This window comes from Mobula hypostoma, chromosome 3, assembly GCF_963921235.1.
Source record: "Mobula hypostoma chromosome 3, sMobHyp1.1, whole genome shotgun sequence".
NCBI lineage: Eukaryota > Metazoa > Chordata > Chondrichthyes > Myliobatiformes > Myliobatidae > Mobula > Mobula hypostoma.
Window position 1 is genome coordinate 9,921,039 of NC_086099.1, and position 26,511 is coordinate 9,947,549.

At 43.4% G+C, this 26,511-nt stretch overlaps 1 protein-coding gene across 1 annotated transcript in view; it reads right to left on the reverse strand.

Moving 5' to 3' along the window:
* Positions 1–26,511, reverse strand: part of LOC134343849 (methyl-CpG-binding domain protein 3-like) — a 138,899-nt gene that overhangs the window by 53,771 nt on the left and 58,617 nt on the right. The window lies entirely within an intron of this gene.

The window sequence follows — 26,511 nt, forward strand, 5'->3', positions numbered from 1 at the left end:
GGCATTAGAGGATGCCAGGAAATCGGAATTGGTAGCTGTGGCCAAACGGTTGAATCTTGCTAAGGGGAAGTTGACAATGAGGAGAGAGGAGATACACAGAGCTATCGTAGAGCACTATGTATCTAAAGGTGTGCTTCCCCAAGGCGAGCTGGAGGTGGTGTCTATTGAAAAACCTGCTGGAGACACGGTACAGGTGCAGCTTGAAAAACTGAGACTCGAGCACGAGTTCCGGGTACGGCAGTTGGAGCGAGAAAAGAAAGAGAGGGACAGACAGTTGGAGCGAGAAGAGAAAGAGAGGGACAGACAGTTGGAGCGAGAAGAGAAGGAGAGAGAGTTAGAAAGGCAGGAGAGAGAGTTAGAAAGGCAAGAGAGAGAGTTAGAAAGGCGGGAGAAAGAGAAACAGTTAGAAAGGCAGGAGAGCGAGAGAGAGAAACAATTGGAGCGAGTGGAGAAACAGAGGGAAAGGGAATTCAAGTTGGAGAAGTTAAGGATAAGGGCAGAGCAGGGGCCCGTGCCGAACCAAGGTGGAGGGTTCCGGGCGACCCAGGAGGTTAGGCTGGTTCCCCCATTTGACGATACCGACGTGGATCAGTACTTTGCCCATTTCGAAAAAGTTGCTACAAGTCAGGACTGGCCGAGGGATAAGTGGGCTGTTTTGCTTCAGAGTGTACTGAAAGGGAAAGCCCAACAAGCTTACTCAGCTTTGTCCGCGGAAGATGCCCAGAGGTATGAGGTGGTGAAAGAGGCCATCCTCAGGATTTATGAGTTGGTCCCGGAGGCATACCGGCAGAGGTTCCGGAATGCGAGGAAGCAGTGGGACCGCATGTACTTAGAGTTTGCCCGTGAGATGCAGACATATTGTGAGCGTTGGTGCGCCTCGAAGGGGGTAGAGGGGGATTATGACAGACTGCTACAGCTGATCCTGATTGAGCAGTTTAAAGGTTGTGTCCCTGAGGGTATGAGACCCTACCTAGATGAGAAAGAGGCAGCCACGTTAGCCGCAACTGCTAAGTTAGTGGATGAGTATGCGTTGACGCTTAAAATGAAGTTTGCCCCAAGTAAAGGCTACCAGAAGGGTAGTCAGGACAGCGGGGAGAGTCCGCCAGAAAAGTCAGAAAGTAAGCCAGGGACTAGTGAGAAGGATAAGGTAGACCGGGAGCAGTCTGGTAGGAAGTCTCCTGGGGTCATCTGTTATAATTGCGGGAAGTCGGACACTTTGCGTCCAGGTGCTTTGCCCCAAAGAAGGAGACGGGAAAAGGAAAAACGGCGATTTTGACTGGCTGTATCGAGCTGGTAAACGAACCGCTAGGGAAGGACAGGTCTGCCAAAGTTCAGGAAGGGCGCGAGAGGTTTACCTCGGCCGGATTGGTGTCAGTGAAGGAGGGGTTAAAACCAGTTCTAGTGCGGATCTGGAGAGACACGGGAGCGTGTCAGTCACTGATAGGAGCGTGTCAGTCACTGATACTGAAGAGTGTATTAGAGTTTAGCTCAGAGACCCAGACTGGGGAGGTCAAGGTCAAAGGTATTGGGGAAGGGACAGAGGCAGTCCCTTTGCACCAGATACACTTACAAAGCAACCTGGTCTCTGGACTAGTCACGATCGGGGTGAGGCCCAAATTACCGATGAAGGGTGTGGAAGTCTTGCTCGGTAATGACCTCGCCGGAGGAATCGTGTTCCCAGCAGTGAGATTGACAGGTCAGCCTGCCAGCATTGAGGCCCCGCCCATGGACTCACAGGTTCATCACGGGACTGCGGTAGTAAATTTAGCTGAGACATTTCTGCCAGCCTTGTATGAGAAGGGGGTAGAAAGTGAAAAGAAGGAGTGTGGTGAAACAAGAGGTAGTGAGGGAGGTGCGACAGACTTAGCATTAGCCAGGAAGGAATTTGTGCAGGCGCAGGAGCGAGATGAGGGGCTGATGGTTTTGGCGGAGACAGCTCTCTCTGACACAGACTTAACAAGGGAACTAGTAGGCTATTGTGTGGAAGAGGAAGTGCTAAGGAAGAAAGGGAGACCAAGTACCGTACCCGCAGATGAGGAATGGGGGGTGGTGCAAAAGAGTTATGGGGATGAGATTTTTAACCTGGCCCACAAGGTACCCCCCGGTGGACATTTTGCGGTGCTGGAGGAAACAGTTAGTGGAATCATGAAAGAGGTTTACCGGCTGCACAGGAGGAAGGATGTTATTGATTATGGCCGACGCGAACTGAGATGGTCACAGGCTTTTGATATGCTAACAAACCTAGTCGGTGTTAGCGCGGAAATCAATGAAGCTAGGGTCCCCCGATAAGAGAAAAAAACCATTTTGAAAAGATGAGTATGGTATCGACCAGATGGGAGAAGGCTATTGTTTTGGACAGCTCTGCTGATAAGGTCTCTCCCTTAATCCCCGAACAAAGCGACTCTTTAGGAGAATTAATTAAACGACTCGCACACGTGTGTTTGATGGTCCCGAGGCGATGCAAAGAACTGGGACGTTGGGTGGCGTTTGTTACACTAGGCCAGCCTAGCGAGCAACACCCCTATAGAATGAGTAATTCAGTGACGAAAGGGCTGACGAACACAGAGGTGTGTATTGGCGATGTAATACGGCTGTCTGAAGCCAGCTTGATAGTGAACCTTGAAAAAAATGAGTTCGGCCACACGAAGGTCACTTACCTGGGAATTGTGGTGACACAGGGGCAGCTGGCAGCGATGCAAGCTACAGTGCGGGCTAACTCTGACATCCCAACCCCGACAGACAAGAGGGCCCTCAGAAGGCTCTTGGAGATGGTGGGGTACTGTAGGAAGTTTTACAATAATTCTGCGGTTACTACCCCTCCCCCTCCTATTCAGCCCTTGCGAGAGAAAACTAAGTCGGAATGGGACGACCCTTGTTATCGTGATCCGGGACGAAACCAAATGAGAGGTTACATTGATCGCAACTCATCAGTGTTTTTGGCCAATATGAAATTTGCTAAGTTGGAGCCTGATCTAAGGGATTATTAATAACACATATAAAAGGAACAGAAAATGTGATGGCTGACTGTCTGTCAGGTGTTGACAACTTCAAATTTGCTGTATTAGCCAAATAGCTGATAAAGATGTATATTTGTGTGTATCAAATAATGTATTCATGGTTGTGATTTTTACCCCGGTAAAAATCCTTAAAGGGGGGAAGTGTGACGAGAATACACATAGATTAAGATGTTAGCTGTCCTGTGCTGCCACCAGTGGGATCAGCAGTTGGTCTGCCACCTGTCTTCGGGAGAGAGAGAGATAAGGAAAACAATGGAGCAGCATTTGGAGATGTTAATGAAGGGACGGGAGAGAGTAACGGAAGGAGAGCTGTCAAGATCGGCTCCCCCTTTGAACCCTGAACTGTTTGAAGTGATGGACAGGTGATACCTCAGCAGGGGGATAAAAAGGGACAGGTTCGCTAAGGCAAGACACACGACACCCCGAGGTAACAAGACCCTGGAAGCGGTGTGTCTCTCACAAGTCGGTGGGAAGTTTTTTGGACGGCTGGTCGCGGGACAAGCCATAGACGCACAGGGTGGAAAGGCACGATCGGCGGGAACCTGATGTGTGTCCACCCTTGCCTGGGTGCCGGGTTCACCGCAGCGAAACGATCGTATCTGGAAACGGAGGGGTCACGGTCGGTGACCTCAGATGACATCATAAAGGGCTCGCACGAAAGCTGACTGCGAAGGTCTGTGTGTGGAAGCCGTTTGAATATTCATTCGTTTTGCTCTCTCTCTCCTTCCCCCCACTGTCTGCGAACTGAACTGAACGAAATTGAACTGAACTTTGCGTCACTTTGAAATTGGTCATTTACCCCTAGACAACGATAGAGCTTGATTGATCCTGTTATCTTAATTCTGTGTACATGTGTGTTTATCATTGCTGAACTGTTGCATTTATTATCCTTTTGATTAGGGTACTGTGTTGCTTGTTTCTTTAATAAAACTTTCTTAGTTCTAGTAATCCAGACTCCAACTGAGTGATCCATTTCTGCTGGTTTGGCAACCCAGTTACTGGTAGGTAACAGCCTAGACAGAACGGATGTGGAGGGGATATTTCCAGTAATAGGGGAGGCTAGGAGAAGAGGGCATAGTCTCAGAATAGAGGGAAGTCTATTTAGACAGAGATGAAAAGGAATGTCTTTAGCCTGAGGTGGTGAATCTGTGGAATTTGTTGTCACAGACGGCTGAGGAGGCCAAGTCATTGGGTATATTTAAAGCGGTGGTTGATAGGTTCCTGATTATTAAGGTTGTGAAAGTTTATGGGAAGAAGGCAGGGGAATGGGGTTGAGAAGGATAATAAGTCAGCCATGATCGATGGGCTAAATGGCTAATTCTGTGCCTATGGCTTACAGTGGTGTTGACGGCTATGATACCTTAGTCAAGCTGACAGCTATGCTAACTTACTGTGGTGCTCGTGGCTGAGATATCTTACGGTGGTGCTAACGGCTTCGGTACATTACGGTGGTGATCATGGCTGTATTACCTTATGGTGGCATTCATGGCTATGATACCTTACAGTCAAGCTGACAGCTAGGCTAACGTACCGTGGCCCTCACGGCCACGACGCCCCACAGTGGCGCTCATGGCCGTGATACCCTACGGTAGTACTCACTACCTTTTCACAAAGGTAGATCAGTTACACAATATTTCCCTTCATTAAATGGGGAACAGAATATAGGAGCAATGAGGTTAAGGTGCAATTACATTCAGAGACCACTTTATTAGGCACGCCTGCACATTAACGCAAATATCTACAATGAGGAACCAGGCATTCTGGGTTGATATTGCATTGTCTGTCCTGATGAAGGGTCTCAGCCCAAAACATTGGCTCTTTACTGTTCCTGACCGTGTTTATGCCAAGGACCACCACCACTAAGCAAGGGGCCCATGGACCCCAGTTTGAGAACCTATGCCCACAGATACTGCCTGATTGGCTGAGTTCCCTCAGCATTTTATTTATGTTACTCTGGGTTGAGCTTTCTTGGAGGTGAGAAAACCAAGAGGTTATCTGATTGAAGAATTTTAAATTATGGTGGGGCAGGATGGAATAAACTGGATATAGAATAAGAAAATGTTCACCTTCAGTAAAATATCCATAACCAGGAGGTACAGGTTCCCAGAAGGGGTAAAAGATGCAGAGGGGAGTTATATTACACCGAAGTAGGCCCCTCGGCCCAACACGCCCATGCTAACAAAGTTGCCTAACCTAGCTGGTTCCATTTGCCTTCATTAGGCCCAAATTTTACCCTTTTGTGGTAATGAATTTCTGTGGAATTTGTTGCCACAGTCAGCTGTGGAGGCCAAGACATTAAGAACATTTAAACCGGAGAGTGACAGGTTCTTCATTAGTCAAGGAGTCAAAGGTTATGAGGAGAATACAGGATATTGGGGGCGAGAGGGATAGTAATTCAGCCATGATGAAATGGCAAAACAGGCCTAATTCTGTTCCTATGTTTTATGATTCTTATGATCTTACTTTTTACTTCCATAGTTCAATCTACTGTGAGTCACCGTGTTGAAAAGATGTGCTGTTGTTGGAGAGGATCCAGGAGGTTCACGAGAATTATTCCGGGAATGAAAGGGCTAACATACGACGAGTGTTTGATGGCTCTGTGCCTGTACTTGCTGGAGTTTAGAAGAATGAGGGGTGATCTCATTGAAACCTATCAAATACTGAAAGGCCTAGAGAAAGGAGACACGGAGAGGATGCTTTCTATAGTGGGGAAATCTGGTACCAGAGGGCACAGCCTTCAAATAGAAGGACACCCCTTTAGAACAGAGATGAGGAGGAATTTCTTGAGCCAGAGGGTGGTGAATCTGTGGAATTCATTGCCATGGGTGGCTGTGGAGGCCAAGTCATTGGATATATTTAAAGCGGAGAATTACAGGTTCTTGATTAGTCAGGTCGTCAAAGGTTATGGGGTGAAGACAGGGGAATGGGATTGAGAGGGAAAATAATTCAGCCATGCTCAAAAGGTGGAGCAGACTTGATGGGCTGAATGGCCTGGTTCTGTTCCTATGACCCATTTTCTAATACATGCAATACTGTTTCCTGTACATCAGAGAAACCAAATGTAAACTAGGTGACTGCTTTGTGGAGCATCTGTGTGCAGTCTGCAACAGCTCAAAGTTATAAAATCATATTATATTTTAAAGAATCATATCCTTATGGCAGGATGGCTCGAGCAATATATGGCAACGTTTTGTGGGCAGCTCACTAAACTACTAGATATTCTACTAGACATACTTCTTCTAAACTATGATCACTACAATCCCCAACCAGTAATTTCCCTTTTTTAAAAAAAGGTATCTTTGAACTGTCTAAATGAACCAGCAATTTGATGATCTCCTGAAGGGCTCGTCAAACTTGACTCTCAGGAATGCAGGTATGGCAACTTGAAGCGGACGAACGTCCGCAATTGTCTGAAGGAAAAGCGTCAGGGCGGACTCCAAGCGTCAAGGCCCAAGAACAGAATACAAGCCAGTGTGGAGCCCCACACCTCCGTGCCAGCCAAGATCCCCAACCTGAGCCCATCCCGTCTGCCTGCGTCTCACTTTCCGGGATTCTGCGGCTCATATACAATTTGTTTACTTTTTGAAAAAATTATTTGCACAATTTGTTCTCTTTTATAGGCTTGTCAGTCTTTGTTATATGTGATTTGTTTTCATGAATTTTATTGTATTGCTTTATTTTCCTCAGGGAGTCTGCAAGATGAATCTCACGGATGTATATGGTACATATACTTTGATAATAAATATACTTTGAACTTTGTTATTTTGGTAATTAGGTCTGCAAGGAATTGATGATGGCCTTTCATCAAATCCCTTCAAATCCCGTCAAGAATGAGTTGGATTTAACCGAGTTTTCGTTGGACACACAAGTCATAGGGTCTCTGAACTGAGTCAGAAGAATGATTCATAGCCGAGGCTTTGAATGGGACTTTCAGAACCTTACTGGGGTCATCAGTGACTGACTAACAGAAGATAAAACTGAAATCACAGACTAAGTATTCACAGTCACAGTCTAAGAATTTAGTCTCTGACTCTATTCCAGGATGCTGTAAAGACCTATGCCTCAGGGTTTTATAGTACAAAGTAAATCATATGATGTCAATTTAGTACAGAAATTGAATATTTTAGAATATTCGGATAGAGAACATACAGGGGCTTTTCTCCCTGAAAACAAAGGAGGATGGGTGGGGGGGGGGTGACTTGACAGAGGTGTACAAGATGATATGAGGCTTAGATCGAGTGGACAGCCAGAGATGCTCTGAGGGAGCATAGCTTTAAGGTGGTTGGAGAAAAGAACTCATTCATTACGTGTCATGTCGTATGACGTGGCCAGCCATGGTCTTGACCAAGGGTGATCCGCAGGCTAGCGGAGGGAAGGAGCGCCTTACACCTCCTTTGGTAGCGACATATCTCCACCCTGCCACCCTGAAGCAGCCATAATTTTAAAGTGATCGAAGGAACATATGGTGGGGATGTTCCTCCCACCCCACACAGAATGATGAATACATGGAACGTGCTGCCAGGGGTGGTGGTAAAGGCAGGTACATTAGGAACAGTTGAGAGACTCTTAGATGGGCACATGGATGATTGACAAATGGAGGGCGAGTGTGGGAGGGAAGGATTAGATTGACCTTGGAGCAGGTTAGAGTCGGCATTGCACCAAGGAACAAAGGGCCTGTAATGTGCTGTGCTGTTAAACGTTCTGATTTAAATACTGAACATGCTGAAACTATCAAGGTTTTAAAAGCCAATAATATATTTATAAACAAGTTCAAATGAAGCTACATTAAACCGTTCTGCTACATGGATAGAAAGGGTTGAAAGGGATATGGACAACTTGGTTGGCATGTACAGGTCAGGCTTTATAGTCTGTTTCTGTGATACGTTACTCTACAACTCTTCTGCTATTTGGAATTCATACCGTCATTTGTAATCAAGAGAGCAAGAGAACTGACTCATCCCCTGTCTAATTACGAAGGTAAGAAGTAATATGATTGCTTAAAGCATATAATAATATTGATTTCTGAGATGGCGGCAAGCAATTTTCACAAAATGTTATATTTGACTTTTGCAATGAAGTCCCGGACTGTTTGGACAGCTGGATGACCTTTGTGGAATGCTGATGAGGTCACTAGACTTAGCCCAGCTCATTTTAAATGCCATTACGTTGGAGAAGAACATTGAAAGGATTTTGTGCCTATTGTGTCCATCTCTCAAGCCATGTTTGGTCTGCACAATGCAAATCTTTACCCATTTTAACTTAAAACACAGGATATAAAGAGCAGTGATAACACATGTATCACCAAAAAGGCTTTATACTTCAATAAAAATCGAATCAAATTAAATAACTGAATCCTGATAAAATAGATTACCCAAGAGAATAATCAATCTGACATTTGCTTCTCTAGACCATATTGAAACTAAATTCTCCATTAAGTAGAGGAATTGCATTTAAGATTGAAAGCACCTTCCACTGCTCAGTCTCCAGCTGTAGAGGATTCCAACTAGGTGTAATACCAGGAGTAAGATCATCATTGATACTCCTGTGTTCTATTCCTTGAATTATTAAACTATCTATTAGGTACACTGCAACAACTCTCCAAACGTACTTGAATATGAGCTACACACAGAAAAGGATGGAGGAACTTAGCAAGTCAGGCAGCATCTACAGAGAGGAATAGACGGTCGAAGTTTTGGGCTGAGACCCTTCACCGTGACAAAAGAAAGGGAGCAGCAGTCAGAATAAGGTGGTGGAAGGAGGACAAACTGGCAGGTAATAGGTGAAACCAGGGAGGTGATAGGTGGAAGATGTAAAAGGACTGAAGGAGCAATCTGATAGGAGAAGAGGGTGGACCATGAGAGAAAGGGAAGGAGGAGGGGCACCAGAGGGAGGTGATAGACAGGTGAAGGGAAGAGAAGTGGTAAGGGAGCCAGAAGGGAGAATGGGAATGAGAGAATGGGGCGGGAAATTACCTGAAAGTGGAGAAATTGGCAATTATGCCATCATGTTGGAGGCTACTCAGACGGAATATGAGGAGTTGCTACCCCAACCAGAGTATGGTCTCATTGAGGCTGAAGAGGAGGCCATGGGTTGACATGTCAGAATGGAAATGGGAGCACAGCTTTCTGATCCATCTCTACAAAGTCTTGAATTTACACAGCTGATGAATGTAAATTTTAAAAAATGACAGTTTTAAAAGGGAGAGACAGATGGAGTGGTTTGTATTAGTAATGCTAGTGCACTGAATTCTGAGTGTGATGACGTGGCTGCCAGGAAGAACAGAGAAAGACACAAGAGAGCAGAAATATTTCTCAATCTCAGCGTGTCCAAGGTGGAGGAGGCACAGTAATACAGAAGAAACAAGGCTGGATAGGTGACAACCATAAGGAGGGAGCAGAGTCCAGTTGGAAGGAAATGTGAAAAATGATGGAAGAAAGCTTCTTTAAAAAAATTATTATCAAAAGATTTATGTTGCCATATACTACATTGAGATACATTTTCTTGCAGGCATTTACAGGAAAATAAAATAAAATTTATTTTTTAAAAATATGCATTTAAGGCAAGTGGGAGCAATTTTAAAGGAGATGTGAGCGGGAAGCTTTTTTTTTACACAGAGAGCGATGGGTTCATGGAATGGTGGTAGATGCAGATAGAAAGTTCAGAGTTCCAAGTAAATGGAAGGAGACTGACATTGTGTAGGCATAAGGGAGTAGTTTAGTTGGCCATTTATTACTAATTTCTTTTGGCACAACATTGTGGGCCGAAAGGCCTGTTCCTGTTCTGTATAAACAAAAAGGGGAATGACAGGAGTGACTGGTGGACTAAGGAGGGGGTGGTGTAAGATGATAGGTGGGTGGTGCTGGATGTGGAGATAAGTAGGATAGAGTCAGAAGGCTGACAACAGTTGGAGCAGTAGATGAGGGATCCACGGCCTCTACTGCCATGAGGCCACTCTCAGGCTCGAGGAACAACACCTCATATTCTATCTAAGTAATCAAATGGCCAATTATACTAATCTCTTGTGCCTGCACAATGTCAATATCCCTCCATTTTTTTTTACATTCATGTGCCTATTTAAACATCTCTTAACAGTCCCTAATGTATCTAATGCCCGCTGGTTGAACACCTGAGTTGGTGCGGTCTTTCATTGATTCTATTATGGTTAATATTCTATGGATTTGTTGAGTATGCATGCAAGAAAATGAATCTCAGAGATGTATATGGTGACATGTATGCACTTTGATTATACATTTACTTTGAACAGTATTTTATGGCATGAACATCAATTTCTCCACTTCTGGTAATTCCCCCTTCCCCTCCGTTTTACTTTCCTATTCCCCATTCTAGCTCCCCTTCACCCTTTATCTTCTCCTCACCTGTCCATCACCTCATTCTGGTTCCTTTCCTCCTCCCCTTTCTCCCATGGTCAACTCCCCTCTCCTATCAGATTCCTTCTTCTTCAACCTTTTTACCTTTCCCACCTATCACCTCCCAGCCGCTCACTTCATCCCCTACCCACCTACCTTGTACAACCCCAAGATTAATTTTCTTGCAGGCATTCACAGCAGATGAAAATTACATCATCGAATCAATGAAAAAGTGTAAGCAAGATGGACAAACAACACATATGCAAAAGGCATCAAACTGTACAAATACAAAAAGAAAAATAAGTCATAGAAAACTATAGCACAGAATTAGGCCCTTCAGCACATCTAATCTGTGCCAAACCATTTAAACTATCTAATCCCATCAACCTTCACCCAGACCTTAGCCCTCCATACTCCTCTCGTCCATGTACCTATCCAAACTTCTCTTAAACATTGAAATTGAAATTGCGTCCACCACCTGCACAGTCAGTTCGTTCCACATTCTCACCACCCTCTGAGTGAAGTTTCCCCTCATGTCCCTTCGAAAATCCGGTGCGGATGCCACTACACCACAGCCTGCTAACTAGATTGCTAACTGCGCTTAAATACGTCAGTTCGACTGCTTACTTTGCTAATTAGAACGTTACATTGCTAATTTAGTTTTGTTAATTTTTCATTACTACAACATCATTTAGCATTGCTGGTTCGTAATAAAGGATCAGAAGTACCTTTCTCGACCTGGAACTCAGTAATTTGGAAGCGCATCATACAGTGTCGACCTCCCGGCTCAGTCTATCAGCGGTTTCGGTTTGTTTTAAAGTAACCCCACGACACTTCGTATAAAAAATGTGGTGAGTAAACTGACTGCCATATTCACAGAAGTACTATTTAAGTGATTGAAGACAACAGAGTGTGCAGATGTTGGAATTTGGTACAAAATAAAGCTTCTGTGGAGGTAAAAGGTGTAAGAGGACATTTCCGGTTGAGACCCTGCTTTAGGACTGAGAGAGGACAAAGTGGCCAATACATAGTGTTGGAAGGGAGGTGGGACACAAACTGCTGGGTCATAGGTGGAATCACACAAAATGGGTATGAGAGAATTATTTTATTTTATTAACTTATTTGTGGTAATTTTTTAATGTGCTGTGTGTGATGTATGCTTTGCGTTGCATTATGGTCTGGAGGAACATTGTTTCATTTAGTTATATATATGTACAGGCAGGTGACAATAAACTTGAACTTGAATTTGAGAATCCAATGGAGAGAGATGACAATGAGGCTGGGAGGCCATAGGTTGGATTAGATATGGACTATCAACTGCCCTGACACCACTCTCCAAGACACTAACAGAATTGCAGGGTTCTTAAGTCCTGGCAACATCCATGTAAATTTCTTCTGCACTCTTTCAATCTTATTGACATCTTTCCTGTACGTAGGTGACCAGAGCTGCACACAATACTCCAAATTCAACCTCACCAATGTCCTATACATTTTCTTCATAACCTCGCAGTTTCTGTACTCTGTACCTTGACTGGATGGCCTTTTGTTGGAGGTGAACATTGCACTCCCACCACCACCGGTATGCATCAATTCATGTCCTGGTGTTCTGCTTTTTTTTTTAAAAGAGATACAGTGTGGAATAGGCCTTTCTGGTCCAACAAGCCACACCACACCTCAACACACTTATTTACAATGATCAATTAACCTACTAACCTGAATGTCTTTGGACTGTCAGAGGAAAGCCATGGGGTCACAGGGAGAACATACAGATTCTATTACAGACAATGGCAGGAAATGTACCCCAAACTCCAGAATGTCCCAAGCTACAACAGTGTTGTACTAACCACTACACTGCTCAAGTTCTTCAGGAAGGGCAAATTCTATTTCACTGTGTGAAGAAATCCATCATGATAAAGATGACCAGAAAACACAATAAAACTGGTATATTTTATTCTTCATAATGATAAACTTCCTTATAAAGGTTTCCAGAGGAAGAAGGAAGTACAATTAACTATAATGGATGGATTAACGGTTCCCTACAATAAACTAAGTGATTCAATCTCAACTGGAACATGCAGACCTGCCCTTAGGAACACTCATAATTTTCAACAGCTACAATAAATTGATTTTATAAATTGATGCACAATGAAAAACTGTTCCTATATTGTTACCATTTAAACATAGAACATAGACTCAGCGGCCACTTTATTAGGTATACCTACATAAATAGTCGTTAATGCAAATATCTAATCAACCAATCATGTGGCAGCAACTCGGTGCATAAAAAACATGCAGACATGTTCAGACTGAACACCAGAATGGGGAAGAAATGTAATAAGGGTCATTCAGCCCATTGAGTCTGCTCCGCCATTCCTTATCCCCTCAACCCCATTCTCCTGCCTTTAATACCCAGACTAATCAATTACCTACCAGCCTCCACTTTAAATATACCCGCTGACTTGGCCTCCCCAGCCATCTGTGGCAATTAGCTCCACAGATTCACCACCCTCCGGTTAAAGAAATTCCTCATCTGTTTCAAATGGTCGTTCCTCTATCCTGAGGCTGTACCCCTTGTCCTAGGCTCACCCACGATGTGAAACACTCTCTCCAAACCCACTGAATATTCGATAGATTTCAATAAGATCCCCCATCATTTTTTTAACTCCAGCAAGTACAGGCCCCTCATACATGAAACGCTCCTCATACGTGAAACCTTTCATTCCTGGAAGCAGTCTTGTGACTGTCCTCTTGACTCCTTCCAATGTCAGCAAGTCTTAGATGAGTGGACAAAAACTGTTCACAATACTACATATGGTTTCACCAATGCCTTATAAAGCATGGGCGTTTGATCCTTCTTTTTATTTTCTTTATTTTACTTTGCGAGACAGTGCAGAGTGGGCTCTTCATCCCAGCAACCTCTGACAAACCCGATTACAGGTGTCCCCCGCTTTTCGAACGTTCGCTTTACAAAACCTCACTGTTACGAAAGACCTATATTAGTTCCCTGTTTTAGCTAACAGAAGGTGTTTTCATTGTTACAAAAAAAATCAGCGCACGGTAAAAGGCAGCACACGCCCCGGCAGCTGCTCTCCCCCGGATTCGGAACCGCATTCTCACCGGCATTGCTTAAACACGTGCCTGTGAGCAGCCGTTAGCAAGATGGATTCCAAGGCGTCAGAAAAGCCTGAAAGAGCTTGTAAGGGTGTTACACTTAGTGTAAAACTAGACATAATTAAGCGTTTTGATCATGGTGAACAAAGTAAGGACAAAGTGAGTTTGGCTTGTGGAAGCTGACGAAGATGATGTTGAAGAGGTTTTGGCATCCCATGACCAAGAACTGATAGATGAAGAGCTGATGCAATTGGAAGAGGAAAGGATAACAATCGAAACCGAATGCAGTAGCGAAAGTGAAGCAACTGCGTGAGATTTTCACTGCAATGATAAAGTACGACTTTAATTTTGAAAGGGTACGTCGGTTTAGAGGATATTTGCAGGATGGTTTGAGTGCTTACAAAGAACTGTATGACAGAAAAATGTGCGAGGCTCAGCAGTCAAGCAAGCCTTTCACATCAGCCACAGCAGATGACGAACCTTGACCTTTGACATTGAGGAGGGTAGTCATAGGAGAAGATGAGCTACTTGCCCTAATGGAAACAGATGACGATGAGTAGTGTCCCACTACTCCAACCCCCCAGGCTGCGGACAGATACCGATTCGCGGAGAATGCAGCGGTAGCCCGGAGGCACACAGCACATCTTTAAGAAAAAAGCCAAAATAAACATGCTAATTAATTAGGTGCCGCCCAACACGTAATTGTCGGCCCAGATCAGAAATGATCTGGGCCAGCATTTACGTGCCCAGCAGCACCTAATTAATTAGCATGTTCATTTCGGCTTTTTTCTTAAAGATGTGCTGTGTGCCTCCTGGCTACCGCCACACCGCTGCGTTCTTCGCAGACCGGTATCGGGTCGCTGCCCGGAGGGTGGAGGCCACTGCAGCACCCCAACCTGCGACGACTCAGTCTAACACACCATCATCAGCGTGCTCGCTGTCTTCCCGATTCCCGTGATACTACACTGTACATACATTATTTCTACTTTATATAGGCTGTGTATTTTTACGTGTTATTTGGTATGATTTGGCAACTTCATAGTTTAAAGGTTACTGGAGAGAATGTTTTTGCCAACAGCACTTGTGTGAGATTTTCTGCCGACGGCGCTTGCGTGAGATTTTCGGTATGGAGATCTGGGCAGGCAGTCATTTTAGAGAAGTATTTCTACTTTATATAGGCTGTGTATTTATCATATCATTCTTGCTTTTACTATATGTTACTGTTATTTTAGGTTTTATATGTTATTTGGCATGATTTGGTAGGTTATTTTTGGGTCTGCAAACGCTCACAATATTTTCCCATATAAATAAATGCTAAATGTTTCTTCGCTTTACAACATTCCGGCTTACAAACCGTTTCATAGGAACGCTCTACCTTCGGATGGCAGGGGAAAGCTGTAACCCTAAACTAATCATGGGACAATTTGCAATAACCAATTAACTGGCATCAGTTTGGACTGCGGGAGGAAACCGGAGCATCCGGACAAAACCCACACGTTCCACAGAGATGACATACAGGCTCCTTACAGATGGCACTGGAAATTAACTCCGAACACCAGTGTCCAGTGTCACGCTAACCACGATGCTACCATGGCTTATATTTTCGTCCTCGCTAAATGAAAGCTAACGTTTGATTTTAAAGTTCAAAGTAAATTTATTATCGAAGTACATATATGTACTCTATATATTGTATATATGATGATTTTTAAAAATTAAGCATGCATTGTAAATACTTGTTTTGACAGACTGGAGTAGCACCACAATCTCGCCCTGAGTAATGACAATAAAATTGTATTCTATTCTGCTCTAATTGCACACTGATCAACTTTCTGTTCTGCTGACGGTTTTAACCTAATGCAATTGTTCCAGTAGCTACTTCATGAACCCTCACTGTGTAATATAATCACTGAATAATAAGAACACTTACACTAACATGAATTGAGTCAAGGTGTTCTGAAATATCACCAGACACATTATACCTTTGCTACTGCACAGAGACACACATCGATCAACTGCTTAAACTCTTTGTATTTGTTATTTCGCTCCAAAACACCAGGGATGAAAACATCCACTTTGATATTTTCTTACAGTTCAATGAGTTATTGTGTGCTGGGATAGGACTTACTCAAGTTCCAGTTCAAGATTGTCATCTGACCAAACAAAACAACCAAATGAAACAATGCTCCTCTGGACCACGGTGCACCCACAAAACATGCACCACGCACAGAACATAAACCAATATGTTACCATACATAAGTGAATAAAATATAATTCAGAATGCATGTAGTGTGAAGCACAGGTAAACAGCTCGTTGTCCTGGTAACAAGATCTCAGTGGCGGCAGGGTGTACATTAGTCTTACAGGCCAAGGAAAGAGCCTGTTACCCAGGCCTACGATAGTGTGGACGTGGAGAGGATGCTTCCTGTAGTGGGGGAGTCTAAGAGCAAAGGACACAATTAGAAGGAAGTCCGTTTAATTGTGATGAAAAGGATTCTCTTTAGCCAGGGGGTGTACAAACTCCTTACAGACAGTGCCAGATTTAAACTCTGAACTCTGGCTCTTCAAGCTCTAATGGTGTTGTGCTAACTGTTACACTATTGCAGCTCCCTGTATCACAGATCATAAATATTATATATGTGTTCCCTGTATCTGTGCTGCCATATGACCTGTGATTAACTTGAGGTAAAAGTGAACACAAAGAGATTCTGCAGATGCTGGAACGCTACAGCAACACACACAAATTGCCAGGGGAACGCAGCCCGCCAGGCAGCACCTCAACTTAGTGTCACCAAAACAGAATGCTGGTTTCTCCAACTTCCTGCAATTTCTCCCCTTTCCTCTTCTCTCTTTTTCGATTTCAAATTCTGGCTCCCCTCCTAACCTTTCTCTTCTCCTCACCTGTCCATTACCCCTCTCTGGTCCCTACCCTCTTTCCAATGCTCCACTCTCTTCTCCCATCAGCTTTCTTCTTCAGCCCTTTACCACTTCCACCTCTCATCCCAGCTTCTCACTTTATACCCCACCTTCCTCTCACCTGCTGTCAGCTTTACACAAAAGTCAGAGTAAATCTATTATCAAATTACCACATATTACCTTGAGATTCATTTTTTTGCAGGTATTTACAGGAAAATGCAGGGTGGAGTTAAGAGGGAGAGCAGAGCTAAGATGTTGCCAGAGGGTGCCTTCTTCAAACTCATCTGTGAAATAGCTTGATTTCTTCCCTTTAATGTCTCTTTTTCCTTTTCAAGATGGATGGGGTCTGTTGAAGTCCATGACCTACAGCAGCGCTCAAACTGCGGTTCTTTACTGCGGACGTTTATTGATATCCCAAGGATGCGACCTGGAAGACACACGCCTTCGGGGTAAGGCTCTGTGGCCGAACTGATTCCATGCCAGTGTCACCAACTGAGACATCACAGGAGAAACAGGGGCCTCTGTACTTGGACAATTGTTCTCTGTCTTTCCTTCTCTCGATGGTCGTGGAGAATTTGTTGCCAATTCTCGAGTCACAGAGAACTCGGAATAAAAGCAATGCGGCAGACTCTAACATCGCGATCAGTGAGTTGTTTTGTTTTGTTGGGTATCCCCTCTCACTGTGGCAAAGGGGGCGACACCTCTCTGTCCCTTGTTTGGGGGAGAGGGGAGAGGGGGGAGGGGGCGCCTGTGGCATGTCGAACTGTTGTGTGAACAATTAGTTTTTGTTGGACTGCAGGTCTCTCATTGGGGGCTTTGCTACTGGTTAATTGGTGGTTGCCGATACTTTCTGCTGAAATAAGTGGGGGAGGGGAGGACAGACGTTTGATGCTTTGCTGCTGCTTGTGCATGGGAGAGCGTTGAGGGGTCTTTGGGTTTCTAATCTTTTACTGCCATTCATTCTTTGGGTTCTCTTCTGTTTTCATGGATGTCTGAGAAGAGCAAGAATTTCAGACTGTATACTGTATACATTCTCTGATATTAAGTGGAATCATTGAATCATTAGACAATAGAATTTATGAAAAACTATACACAAGAAAGATTGATCCCTTCCTCCACCTTCTTGTTCTCGCTTTTGCCCTCTTCCTTTCCAGTCCTAAGGAAGGGTCTTGGTCCGAAACATAAATAGTTAATCTCTTCAGTAAACTGTTTATCCAGCTGATGGATTGGTGTAAGAACCACCAACTAAGCCTGAATGTGGAGAACAAGGAAGTCATTATGGACCTCAGGAACGTGAGGAAGAACCATCCCCCTCTGCAAATACATGGCTCCTCCATCGAGAGAGTTAAGTGCACTATGTTCCTGGGCGTTCACATCCCAGGTCTCATCTGGTCCCTCAATATCACCTTCCTGAATAAGGAAGCACAGCAGCACTTCCACTTCCTGAGGAGACTGAGGCAAGTGAAGAGCTCCCCCCACCGACTAATCTTAACTGCGTTAAACAGGCGCACCGTTGAGACCATCCCGACAAATTACATCTCCATCTGGTATGGGAGCAGTCGAGCATCAGACCTGAAGTCCCTACAGAGGACTCTGAGAACAACTGGGAGGATCATGGGAGTTTCCCCACCATCCACTGGGGGCATGTATCAGCAGCGCTGCATACACAGGGCCCTTGGTATTATTAAGGATCCCATCTATCCATCCAGCATCCTCTTTGACCTTCTACCACTAGGCAGGAGACTCCAATGCATAAAAATAAGAATGGTCAGGATGGGAAACAATATCTTCCCGGGGCCATTAGGCTTCTGAACTCCCTGCCGCAGCGTATTCAAAGTATTACTGGTTAATCTGTTCCGTATCTTACAATATTTAATTTATGCACTTTAGTTTGTTACTTACAAGTGTTTCATCTGTAGATTTTATCTTTACATCCATAACTTATCTCGTTATGTGTTATGCGTACTACTGTCCTTTACATCCTGGTTCGGAGAGACATTGTCTTGTTTCTATACACATTATGGTTAGATAGGTTTTACACATAGGTTTTACAAATGACAATAAACAACTTGACTTAATAATACAAATAAACCTGACGAAGGGTCTCGGCCTGAAACGTCGACTGTGCCTCTTCCTATAGATGCTGCTTGGCCTGCTGCGTTCACCAGCAACTTTGATGTATGTTGTGACTTAATAATACATTTATTTTGAACTTTGAAAATTGTTTTTTTGTGACATGTTGCTTCCGTATAGTATCTGGGAATAAAGTCGATCCTTGTTGCACAAGGACCAAAACAAGACACATCAGCTCCAAAGCAGGCTGACATCTGTTAACTGTGCAGTTTAATTGAAGACATAATGCTGTGTAAATGTTAGCTTCAGCAAGTAATGATTAATGAATGAAAATTATTCAACTGGGTCACCTTCAAAAAGTCAACAAATCTAAAAGCTCATAGAAATTATACAGCAGTACATCTACGCACCATTCAGAATCTCCCCATTGGATCAATTCTATATTCTTGTTACTTAGGAACAAATGAACAATACTCAAATCTGGAAATTTCAGATTGCGATCACAGATCCTGAAATCTGTATACCATGAATATCCTGTTTTGTGCTGCTCATATGTAAGACAATAATACCTGTTGGAAACTTTTTAAATAATAGTTTTAATCGTTTAAACTTTTTAACAAACTGGTATTTTTCACAACACGTGGTGGTCCATCCCTCTGTACTGGCAGAAAGTGGTATAGCAGCTAAACTAACTGTTTATCACCTTTCTCATTTTTCATTGGCTAAGTATTAATACATTACCCACATGATGCAATTGTTTTAAATATGTAGTCTATTAACCAATTTATTTCTATCCAGGGAATTTTCCTTATCTTATCTGTAAAAGTGATGGATTTTTTCAAAGACGTCATCTTTCTTTCTCTTTGCATTCTTTGGCGCTCATTTAGCTCTTAGAATTGTTTCTCAGATCTTTATTTGGGTTGCTTAGTATTTGTATGTTTGTTTGTACTTTAAAATAAATGATTGTTAGAATTAAGACTGCTCATCATTCCTGACTCCTGTTAGAACCCAAAGATCAGAAAATAAACAGAGATCCAACATAGCATAAGACATAGGAGCAGAATTAGGCCATTCAGCTCAATGAGCCTGCTCCACCATTATATCATGGCTAATATATTAATTCCTTTTAAATCCATTCTCCTATATTCTCCCTGTAACCTTGGACGCCCTTACTAATGAAGAACCTATCAATCTCCACTGTAGATATACCCATGTCTTGCCCGCCACAGTCATTTGTGGCAATAAGTTCCACACAGTCACTACCTTCCGTCTAAAGGAATTCATCCTCATGCCTGTATGAGCTTGTTGGACAAAGTGGTGGCACTCCAGTGAGTGTGCACTCAATCCACCCAACTTGCATTTCAGATGGGATAATCGTCACTCCTTCTAATGTCATATTGGATGTCTTTCTATAGGGATTTGACAGAAATGTCATGAGTATACAATGAGGACATTATAAACATCCCATTGGATTACAAGTCGCCGTGCAATATAGTTCCATCCCTTTTTCATACTAACCTGATTAACAGTAGAATTAAGAACAAAAAGTAAAAGCCTTGAAGAGAAAGTGCTGAGCAAAGGAAATCGTGTTTAAAAACAATGGTCTAGTGCAGGGGTTCCCAACCTGGGGTCCATCGACCCCTTGGTTAATGGTAGGGGTCCATAGCATAAAACTGGTTGGGAACTCCTGGTCTAGTGAGAGAGAATGACACATTACATGGCGGGTAGTATCACTTCAGAATGTGTCGGGGCCTTTAACACACAAATGGGCACTGCCATAGCAGTTGGCACAACATCCAGCTCAGGACATCAGACTTCTGAGTTCAATTCCAGCATTGACTGAAAAGAGTTTGTACCTTCTCCCCATGACTGAATGGATTTTCTCCAGGTGCTCGTATGTCCTCCCACAGTCCCAAGGTGTACACGTTAGTTGGTTAAATGGTCATTGTAAATTGTCCTAAAAATAGGCTAGCGTTAAATAACACACACAAAATGCTGGAGGAACTCAGCAGGCCAGGCAGCATCAATGGAAAAGAGTACAGTCAACATTTTGGGCCAAAGCCATTCATCAGGACTGAAGAAAACATCGACTGTTTACTTTTTCTGCCTGCCCTGCTGAATTCCTCCAGCATTTTGTGTGTGTTGCTTGGATTTCCAGCACCTGCAGGTTTTCCCTTGTGATTGTTAAATACATGGGTTGCTGGGTGGTGTGACTCGTTACACTGGAAGGGCCTGTTTGCTGCTGTATCTCTAAATGAGGGGTTGTCAAATTGGGGACCGTGGACCCCTTGCTTAATGATATTGGTCCAAGACATAAAAAAGGTTGGGAACCTCTATGATGGATAGATAGATAGATAAATGTGAGTTACCAATGGCTTATTCCTACAGGAAAGATATCAATAAAATTGAAAGAGTGCAGAGAAAATTTACAAGAATGTTTCCAGGACTTAAGGACCTGAGTTATAGGGAAAGGTTGAATAGGTTAGGACTTTAATTCCGGAAGCATTAGAAAATGAGGGGAGATTTGATAGAGGTATACAAAATTATGAGGCCGGTAGGTAGTGAAAATGCAAGCATGCTTTTTCCACTGAGGTTGGGCGAGACTAGAACTAGAGGTCGCAGGTTAAGCATGAAAGGTGAAATATTTGAGGGGAACATGGGGGGGGTGGAATTTCATTGCTGAGAGAGTGGCGAGGGTGTGGATAGGTACATGGATGGAAGGGGTATGAAGGGCTAAAATCCAGGTGCGGGTCGATGGGACTAGGCAGATTAATAGTTCAGCTCAGACTAGATGGGCCGAAGTAGTATTTTATGACCTTGTGACTATATGCTTTCTGAGTAGAAGGTCAGATCCAAAAATCACATATTACAAAGGATTTCACTTAAAATCCCAAGCATCCAGGACATCTTCAAGGATTGATGCCTCGAAAAGACAGCATCCGTCATCAAAGATCCCCATCACCATGGACATACCCTCTTCTCATTGCTGCCATCAGGAAGGAGGTATGGGAGCCTGAAGACACACACTGAATGGTTCAGGATAGCTTCCTCCCCTCTGCCATCCAATTTCTGAATGGACGTTGAACCAATGAACACTACCTCATTTATTTATAAACTACTTACATACACACAAACAGTGCCTATAAAGTATTCACCCCACCCCCCCGGAAGATCAAACGTTTTATTGTTTTACAACATTGAATCACAATGGATTTAATTTGTTTTATCACACTGATCAACAGAAAAAGACTCTTTCATATCAAAGTGAAAACAAATCTCTAAGAGATGATCTAAAATAACGAACATAAACCACAAAATAATTGATTGCATAAGTATTCACACCCCCCGCCCCCTTTAAAGACACACCAAATCATCACTAGTGCAGCCAATTGGTTTTGGAAGTCACATAATTAGTTTAAATGGAGATCACCGTGGCAGTCAAGGTGTTCCAACTGACTGTAGTAAAAACACTCCTGTATCTGGAAGGTCCAACTGCTGCTGAATCAGCATCCTGGCAAAAAATGACACCATGAAGACAAAAGAACACTCGAAGCAACTCCCACGTAAAGGTTATTGAAAAGCACAAGTCAGGAGATGGTTACAAGAAAATTTATAAGTCACTGACTATCCCTTGGAGTACAGTTAAGTCAATCATCAAGAAATGGAAAGAATATGGCACAGGTGTAAATCTGCCCAGAGCAGGCCGTCCTCAAAAACTGAGTGACCATGCAAGAAGGGGAATAGTGAGGGAAACTAACAAGAGATCTATGACAGTTCTGGAGGAGTTACAAGCTTCAGTAGCTGAGGTGAGAGAGTCTGTACATACAACTGTTGCCCAGGTGTTTCACCAGTCCCAGCTTTATTGGAGAGTGGCAGAGAGAAAGCCACTGTTGGAAAAAAAAAATCACATATAATCTCAGCTAGAGTTTGCCAGAAGGCATGTGGAAGAAAGACAGCTGGAAGAAGGTCTGTGGTCTGATGAAACCAAAATTGAGCTTTTTGGCCATCAGACTAAATGCTATGTTTGGCGTAAGCTAAATGCTATGTTTGGCGTAAGCCAAATGCTACACATCATCAAAAACACACCAGTCCTACTGTGAAGCATGGTGGTGGCTGCATCATGCTGTGGGGATGCTTCACTGCAGCAGGTCCTGGAAGGCTTGTGAAGGTAGAGGGTAAAATGAATGCAGCAAAATACAGAGAAATCCTGGAGGAAAACCTGATGCAGTCTGCAAGAGAACTGCGACTAAGGAGAAGATTTGTTTTCCAGCAAGACAATCACCCCAAGCATAAAGCCAAAGCTAAACAGGAATGGCTTAAAAACAACAAAGTTAATGTCCTGGAGTGGCCCAGTCAGAGTCTAGACCTCAATCCAATTAAGAATTTGTGGCTGGATTTGAAAAGAGCTGTTCACTCATGATCTCCATGCAATCTGACAGAGCTTGAGCAGTTTTGTAAAGAAGAATGGGGAAAAATTGCAGTGTCCAGATGTGTAAAGCTGATAGAGACCTATCCACACAGACTCAAGGCTATAATTGCTACTAAAGATGCATCTACTAACTACTGACAAAGGGGGTGAATACTATGCAATCACATATTTTGTCTTTTATATAGCTGGTGAGGACTTGGCTATCGGAACAACCATGGACGTGACTGGACGACATGGAATTAATGGATTGATACTTTAACAGAAACCCATGTAAAAGAGGATGCATCAAGCGTATGTGAGTACTCTGGCAACAATGAAGACCATTGTCCACATTTACAGAAAAACAACTGGTTTATCCAGCCATCAAACATTGTCAACAGAGGATTGCTATCTCATCTTGAATTGGAAGACATACAATCAAGATGCACCACAGCAACATCAGCGCAGAACCAAGTTGATCAGGAAATATGAGTTCAAACCCCACATCCACAATTCACAGATGACAGAAAAGTAATAGCATCATCTTGCACACGGGAAATGCAAATTTTCACACAGTTCCAGAGCAACAACATGCCAGTACCTGAACCAACCAAAACAGCAACTGAGGAGTACTGGAAGAGTGTATGGGAGAAAGAAGCATCACATAACACCAGTACCCAATGGCTGAAAGACCTACAAGCAAGCCTCTGCAACCTGGTAAGTAGATACTGGCCAACCAACCAGATTTACAAGGATGTTGCCTGGATTAGGGAGCATGCCTTATGAGAAAAGGTTGAGTGAACTTGGCCTTTTGTCCTTGGAGCAACAGAGGATGAGAGGTGACCTGGTAGCGGTGTATAAGATGATGAGAGGCATTGATTGTGTTGATAGTCAGAGGCTTTTTCCCAGGGCTGAAATGGTTGCCACAAGAGGACACAGGTTGAAGGTGCTGGGGAGTAGGTAGAAAGGAGATGTCAGGGGTAAGTTTTTTCACTCAGAGAGTGGTGAGTGCGTGGAATGGGCTGCTGGCAACGGTGGTGGAGGTGGATACGATAGGATCTTTTAAGAGACTTTTGGATAGGTACATGGAGCTTACAAAAATAGAGGGCTATAGGAAAGCCTAGTAATTTCTAAGGTAGGGACATATTCGGCACAACTTTGTGGGCTGAAGGGCCTGTATTGTGCTGTAGATTATCTATGTTTCTATACTTCGACATAGTAATATTGGACAAAAAACAAAAAAACGAAAGCAATCGTAATAAGTGTGGCAATCCTGAATGACAGTAACATCAGGAAGAAAGAATATGAGAAGCTGGAGAAATACCAGGGTTTGAAAGAGCAGATAAAAAGGACGTGGAAGGTTAAAGCCAGAGTGATCCCGATGGTGATAAGAGCACTTGGAGCTGTGACACCTGGATTGGGAGAGTGGCTCCAACAAATCCTGGGAACAACATCTGGGATCTCAGTCCAGAGAGCGCACTACTAGGAACAGCAAGGAATCGGTGTTGAACCCTCAAGCTGCCAGGCCTCTGGCAGAGCACCTGAGATTGAGGGAAAGATACACACACACACCACGCTTAAGGGGTGAGAAAAAAAAATATACACATACACACACACACACCAGTGAAGTTAAACCTGTTTCTGATTCTGAACTCTTCTACACAAGAAAAATTACGTCCTTTGAAGTTCCACACAGAGGCCATGTACTAATTGTTCTGACAGAGATCCTTTCAAACACGAGAGGGACATTTAAGAGAAGGTTAGAGAAGCACGTGGTTGAAAGAAAAATGGGGGGGCTGTGTGGGAGGGGAGTGTTAGATTGATCTTGGAGTAGGTGAAAGGGTTGGCACAACATTGTGGCCAAAGGGGTCTGTACTGTGTTGTACTGTTATGTTTTATGTATGCGACACATCCAACTTTCAAACCACAGATTTAACAAGATAATGAGTTAAGGGTAAGACATTCATGTTCATTGTTTTGTACTTGCACAGTTTGTATCTTTTGCAAACTGGTTGAATGCCTCAGTTGATGTGGTCTTTCATTGGTTCTGTTATGGATATTACTCTATTGTGGATTTACTGAGTATGCTCACAGGAAGATGAATCCCAGGATTCTATATGGTGACGTGTGTATCTTGATAATAAATTTACTTTGAATTTTGAACATGCAAGTTCAGTCACAAAGGGAAGTAAATTATTTCACATTTAATTTAAAGACACTAGGTAAATAATTATAAAGTGAAATACTGCAAGGTATTCAAATTACTAGGAAACTATTGTGGAGGAGTCAAATAAGGGAGGTTCCAAGAAAAGTAATATCCATCTCAGGCCAGAAAGGACAAATCTGGATCTATAGCACAGGACAGGACCATATAGGCAGCACTAGAGCGTAGTGGTTAACACTTTGCTTTACAGCACTAGCAAATTGGGTTCAATTCCCACCGCTGTCCGTAAGGAGTTTGTACGTTTTCCCCATGACCATGCAGGTTTCCTCCGGGGTCTCCTGTTTTCTCTGTGACGACAAACCAAGTTATCAGACAATTGATGCTAATGAGAGAGGTAAGGGAGATAATGGAGAAATGGTCAAAATGTAAATGAGAGAGGAGAGAGAGATAACGGAAAAGAAACACAATTCAAATATTGACAGACCAGTTGCTTTGAACCTGAACTGTTTTAAGTTTGATGGACATGCGATACCCCAGCAGGGGGATAAAAAGAACAGGTTCGCTACGGCACGACACACACGAGATCACAAGACCCCTGGAAAGAGCGGTGTGCCCCCACAAGTGGTGGGAGTTTGGAGGTCTGGTTCGAGGGAACCGACCATAGACTCACAGGGTGTAAAGGTACGATCGGTGGGAACCTGGGGTGTGTGTCCGCCCTTGCCTGGGTGCTGGGTTCACCGCGGAAGAGCGGTCGTATCCGGGACGGAGGGGTCACAGTCGGTGACCACAGCGGGATAGAGGACATAAAAGGGTCCGCCCAAACCACCTGTGAAGACATCAAAGGTCTGCCTGAATTAAATTGCATCTCTCTCTCTCTCTCCCCCCAACGGCACAACAGCGATTACTGCGAACTGCACTAAGCTGAACTGAACTCTGCGTCACTTAAGACTGATCATTTTACCCCTAGACTGCAATAGAGCTTGGTTGATTCCTATTACCCTAGTTCTGTGTACATGTGTGTTTTATCATTGCTAACCTGTTGCATTTATATCCTTACGATTAGAGTACTGTGTTACTTATTTCTTTAATAAAACTTTATTAGCTCCTAGAAATCCAGAGTCCAACTAGTGGTCCATTTCTGCTGGTTTGGCAACCCAGTTACGGGGTACGTAACATCTCCCACGTTTCGAAGACAAGTGGGTTGTTTGGTTAATTGTTTAATTAGACATGGGTATAATTGGGTGGAACTGGAAGGACTTCTTATTGTAATGTATCTTTCAATTATGAAGTTAAAGTAAATAAATAAATAACATCCTGAATTCATTTACATAAAGAAGGAAACAAAACAAATAAGCTCTTGTCGGGCTTCCAGCCAGGTACAAGTATGAGTTACAATCGATGTTTTGATGACAAATTCCCCCATCTTCCTTTTCCACAACTTATTTTTAAAATATATCT